Consider the following 6,605-nt stretch of genomic DNA (forward strand, 5'->3'; position numbering starts at 1 on the left):
TATTCATTCTAGCGTTAGTGATTCACACATTCTCGCACTGCTTGCAGTAAATGGCAGCTGATTCTGGCCCTGCTCTTTCAATTTGGAAACCCCCCCACCCCTCTTGAGGACAACTCATGCTTTCTATATGTGCTTTACTTTTTGTGTAATTACACTTCTGCAACAAAATGTAGGGCTTTACTAAAGAATGAAGGGTAAATAAAAATCCAGCAATCTGTTTTATTATACAAGCCAAATACATCTGAGAAAAGCCTCGTGTCTCCTGCATGCACCAATATCAAACATATAGTTATACAGATAACAATGTTGAATCTTCAAACCTTCACGAGAAAAAAATCCTAACCGTACATTGACCCCAGAAAACCATTGATCTTATGGAATTAACAGTTTATCACGGCAAAAACAAATAAGACTAATTTAAATAATTTAAAAAAAACTAATTTGAAACAAATTAAAAAAAAAAGACACAATGAGATTTATCTATTTATATTAAAAATAATTTATAAAAAAAATTCAATGTGGAAGTGAAAATGCGATAAAATACCATAAAGTCAGTTTATGAAATTACTGAAATAAATGGACCATGTGATTAGTGGTAATGTTAGTAACAACTGGTAATATGGCGTTTTGTAGAGCAAAAAAAAAACTAACAATACAGTAAAAGAATAAAGTTGTATGTGTCTGCACAGTTGTCAAATTGTATAGTGTGAGTCTGCAAAAATCCCAAACCCTCAAAGTGTCTGTTAATGTAAAATGTATGTGCACTGCCATATAGAAAAATGCAGGAAGAGTAGGAGTGCCACCATGGGGCTTCGAATGGAAGAGATCAGTAATGAAGGACTTTAGGAAGCAAGGACTAAACAGATGCACTTTCTTCTTGTCTGCTGTTGCCCTTGACCCTTAGGGTCAGGCCACACGAGCAGATTCGGAGAGATTAGTAGCCCCAGCGACAAATCTTCGAGGCGACAATCTCCCCGAATTGCCTTTCCCCTGCCCTCCACTGGCTAAAATTTAAAATCGCCTGGATCGACTGGCGATTTTCGACTGGATGTCACTACTCTCCCTAACATTCCCCCTTACCTCCTTACACTCTATAATTGTGTAAAGCAGTGATCCCCAACCAGTAGCTCATGAGTAACATTTTGTTCTCCAACCCCTTGGCTGTTGCTCCCAGTGGCCTCAAAGCAGATGCTTATTTTTGAATTCTTGGCTTAGAGGCAAGTTTTAGTTGCATTAAAAACCAAATGTACTGCCAAACACAGCCTCCTGTAGGCTACCATTCTATATAGGGGCTACCAAACAGCCAATCACAGCCATTAGTTGACAGCCCCATGGACTTTTCATGCTTGTGTTGCTCTCCAACTCTTTTTTTTTTTTACATTTAAATGTGGCTCACGAGTAAAAAAGGTTGGGGACCCCTGGTGTAAGGCATGGACATTAGGTCCCCCATTCTGGTGTATACACAATTTCTCTTAATAACTGTTCACAAAATGGCACCCGCCTGCTTGGTGTGTTTGTGTAGCTCCAAGACTGAAGGAAACAACATTTAAGCAATTAATATAGTGTAAGTAAAGCTTATTTTCTCAGCTAACTTGATAAAAAAGAATTTGGAGTTTTTTCTTAGAGTGACCAGTCCCCTTTAATGTCTGGGGATTGGGCTGGCCACTCCATAACGTCAATCTTGTTGGTCTGGAACCAAGATGTCGCTTATTTGCTGGTCTGTTGAGTCGTTGTAACACCCATTTCAAGGGCATCTCTTCAGCATAAGGCAACATCATTTACCTCAAATGGGATGGGGACAATTGTTGAATAAGCACTTCTGTGTAACTTATAACTCACTTTTTTGTGATGCCTTTTACTAGAATACAGAACTCAAGGCATATTTATATATTCATAGATTTTTTAAAATGGACAGGCACTGTGCAATTATCATTTCGTTTGGAGAAAGTTTGGCTACATCGCTTCCATTAGTTAGAGTTTAATTGGTGTTGGAGCACTCCCACATCCTCATTCCTGTTTTGTCATTTTAATACCCAAGTTAGGGTAGGATTACATGGACGTTTCTGGCGCGATCCAACGCGCTGCGACAAAACACCGGCATCAAATCGCATGCGACGTTAAGGTAAGTGAAAGCATTGTCGGATGAAGTCGCAGCGTTGATCCGACGCGACACAACTGGCAGATGCTGCATGCTGTCGTGACTTCCTCCATCATTTCTATCCCTTACCTTATTTCCGTCGGATCACGCCGAAAACGTCCGTGTAATCCTAACCTTGAAAAAAAATTGGAAAGGAAGCCCAGCCATTATTAATCTTCTTAGGTGACCAAAAAATGGCATACAGAAAGTCTTAGGCCTTCATACTTTATAAGCATAACGTTATAAAAATAAGCATCTCTTCCTAGTCGTGTCTGATACTGAGAACAAGCTTCAGGGCCTTGACACATGGGGTGCATCATTCATGGCAGAAAATCTCCTCTCCTGGCAGTGAAGCTCCCAACAATGCCCGTCCCTTCGCTTTCATTGGAATCACTGCATGTAATGTGTTTGACATGTGACCCCTATGTATACACCTTCACTGGCTCCCAGTCTCCTCTTGAATCAAACTAAAATTACACTCACATTCAAGGCCCTTAAATGGCTTGTTCACCTTTAAACACCTAGGGGCACGTTTACTTAGGGTCGAATATCGAGGGTTAATTAACCCTCGATATTCGACTGTTGAAGTTAAATCCTTCGACTTCGAATATCGAAGTCGAAGGATTTAACACTATTCGTTTGATCGAACGATAGAAGGAATAATCATTCGATCGAATGATTAAATCCTTCGACTCGAAGGATTTTCCTTCGATCAGAAATTTGTTAGAAAGCTAACATTGATGCTCGGTAGGTTTTAGGTGGCGAAGTAGGTGGTCGAAATTGTTTTTAAAAGAGACAGTACTTCGACTATCGAATAGTCGAATGATTTTTAGTTTGAATCGTTGGATTCGAAGTAGCCAAAAAAAACCATTTGAAATTCAAAGTATTTTTTATTCTATTCCTTCACTGGAGCTAAGTAAATTTGCTCCTTAGTTGTTTTCAGACAGTTCACCAGAAATAATTACTTTTTCCAATTACTTTCTATTTTTTATGTGAGACCTTTTCTAATAAGTGTGTGTGTGTGTGTGTGTAAATTTACATTTTTCACCTTCTAAAGCGGCACTGGGAAGGGGAGTCGCTGACCCTGTAAACTGTTCTAAATTGATACATTTAGTTGATACATTTGTTATCTTTGTCCCTGCTGAGCAGAATCTCTGGGTTTCATTAAAGCCAACTGTTAGAATTGATAGAATAGTTGCTAATTTTCCAAAAATGTATCAACTAAATGTTGCAAAATAGTAACAGTTTAGAGTCTGTGCCTAAATTACTGAGCTGCCAGACAAACACCAGTGACACAAACATTCAACTTTAAACTTAGATTTTAAAAAATAAATAATGGAAAGTAATTGAAAAAAGTCTTTATTTCGGGGGAACAATCTGAATGCAATTGAACTGAAAAAAGTGTTTGGAAGGTGAACAGCCCCTTTGACAAAGAAGCCCTCCATATATTTCAGTTCTGGTCTTAAATACACACCTTCATGCAACCTACACTATGCTTCTGACCTCTCTTCTCCACTTTCCACTTATCACTCCAGCCCATTCCCATCTACAAGACTTCTCCAGCCTCTGCTTTTCTCTGGAATCCTCTGCCTAGAGCCGTTACACTGTCTCCTTCCTTCCAAACGCTCCCTAAAGACCCACCTGTTTGGGGAAGCTTATTCAGTGTACCTTAATTAATCAGACATAAATGTATCATAAATCACAAATTTGTTTCAATAATCCTTGTCTCAATTCCTAACCCTTTCGTTTGTAGAGTAGGGAACTCTAAACCTATTGTACTCTGTAAACCCTTCTTTGTGATATTTTTGCAAGATTAGTGTTCATTATAAAAAAAACAAAGCGCTGCGGAATTTGTTGGCACTATATAAATAAATGATCATGACCATTCCAACTAAAGTGATGGAGCGGAAATGTATAAAACACATTACATGTATCCTGGGTAATTGCACAAATTTTCAGTTGATTACAAGGGATATATGTCTGTGGGAGATCTGATACAGTAAGAGCACAGGTCAGGAATAGTAAAAAGTAACTTTTAGTATACTGTAGACAGTGATGTTTTAGAAATGTTTCCAATTATCTTATTTATTTATTTTTGTCAGCCGGTCTCCAGTTTTGAATTGCAGCAGTTATCCATTTTGTCACTAGGGCTCCATTTACCTAGTAACCAAGCGGATGCATGAACGACAGACTGGAAAATTAACAGAACAGATTATAAAGATTTGTAATATAAAGGGAAAATAAAAATATTCTCCCAAACTTATATTAATAGCTGGGGTCTGTGAAAGATGCAGAGATATAAGCTCAACGATTTTAGAAACTATAAGAGCAGCTACAAATGTGCAGAGACTAGGGAATTTATAACATACTAAAAGTTAAAGTTTATGTTTAATAGATCACTTTTAAAGGCAATTCCATTTTGCACAACCCAAGCAGCATATGTAGCCAATTTAATATGCCGACAGCAAGGTTATAGTGAATAAGTGATACTGGAAAATCCTATGGTATCAAATTAAAGGGGTTGTTCACCTATAAAGGAATTGTTCACCTTTGAAATAACGTTTAGTATGATGTAGAGAGTAAGGATGCACCAAATCCACTACCTGAAACTCAAGCAGAGCAAACTAAATTAAGAAGTAACCAAGAGCTGGAGTGGCTGGGGTATCCTCAAACAATTAATGAAATGTCAATAAGCCAAAATTGGGACTTAACCCCCAAAGACTCCTGCTGCTGGGTAATGCAATATGACAAAAGATATATCAATATAGTATTAAAAGGCAATATTTATTCACAACCATGCCATGAAAATATATATAAAATCATGTTAAAAACAAGCAGTACTGCATATGAAAGGAGGGATCCTCCCCCCCTTTTTTTTTTTTTTGAGGTTCCTAGACTACACCAGCTAATAAATGAAACCAGGTGTAAGAAAAAGTGAATGGTGTGGACTTGAACTTAACGCTGTGTTGGTAGCTCCATAAAGTTCATGCTACAGTGTGTTAGTGAGCATAATAGCCACTTTTTTAATGAGCATAACAAAGTTAGTAAACCAACGTGAATCCAGTTAGTCCGATGTTACTGTGCAGGGGTTAATTCCCAAGTTGTAAATTCCTTGTGGTGCCCTGCACTAGTAAAACTGATGTGTTTGCTTCAGAAACATTACTATTGTTTATATAAATAAGCTGCTGTGTAGCAATGGGGCAGCCATTCACAGGAGTAAAGGCTCAAGTTACACGGCAGATAAACTCTGTAGAACATAATGGTGTTATCTGTTATCCATTATTAAGAAATGTGGTTCTGTATGTGGTGTTGCGTTTGGTAGTTAAGCAGAGTGAGGGTAGGCTTCTCGAAAGAAGTGCGATTTTCAGAGATTTCTTGAAAGCAGAAAGGTTGGGAGAAAGTCGGACAGATCGTGGGAGAGAGTTCCAGAGGAGGGGTGCAGCCCTTCAAAGTCTTGAATGCAAGCATGTGAGGAGGTAATGAGAGAAGAGTTGAGTAGCAGGTCAGTAGAGGAGCGTAGTAAGCGATTGGGTGAGTATATAGAGATGAGTTCAGAGATGTAGGGTGGGGCAGAGTTATGAAGTGCTTTGAAAATGAGTGTCATTAATTTGGATTTGATTCTGAAAGGTAACGGAAGCCAGTGCAGGGATTGACAGAATGGCGAGGCAGAGCAGGAGCGGTTGCTGAGGTGTATGAGCCTCGCAGCAGTGTTCATTATGGACTGGAGAGGTGACAGTCTCTGGAGGGGGAGGCCAATTAAAAGAGAGTTACAGTAGTCTAGACGCGATATGATGAGAGAGTGAATAAGAATTTTGGCAGCGTCTTGGGTGATAAATGATCGTATTTTGGATATGTTCCTTAGGTGGAAGTGACATGATTTAATAAGTGACTGGATATGAGGAGTGAATGACAGGGCAGAATCTAGGAACCTCAAAAAAAGGGGAGGATCCCCTCCTTTCAGATGCAGTACTGCTGGTTTTTAACATGATTTTATATATATTTTCATGGCATGGTTGTGAATAAGTATTGCCTTTTAATACTATATTGATATATCTTTTGTCATATTACATTACCCAGCAGCAGGAGTCTTTGGGGGTTAAGTCCCAATTTTGGCTTATTTACATTAGAAGGGAGTCAGCGACACCCATTTGAAAGCTGCAAAGTCAGAAGTAAAAGGCAAATAACTATAAAACTATAAATAATGAAGAGCAATTGAATAGTTGCTTAGAATTGGCCGTTCCATAACATAATAAAAGTTACCTTAAAGGTGAACCACCCCTTTCAATGAACATTAAGTATGATGTCGAGAGTGATATTCTGAGACCATCGGTTTTCATTTTGTATTGTTTGTGGTTTTTGAGTTTTTTTCCAGTTGGCAATTTCAGCCATCTTGTTGCTAAGGTCCATATTCCCCTAGCAACCATGCATTGATGTGGACCAGAGACTGGAATACGAATAGGAGAGGCCT

Source organism: Xenopus laevis, chromosome 8S (genome assembly GCF_017654675.1).
Source record: "Xenopus laevis strain J_2021 chromosome 8S, Xenopus_laevis_v10.1, whole genome shotgun sequence".
In the NCBI taxonomy this organism is placed as follows: domain Eukaryota; kingdom Metazoa; phylum Chordata; class Amphibia; order Anura; family Pipidae; genus Xenopus; species Xenopus laevis.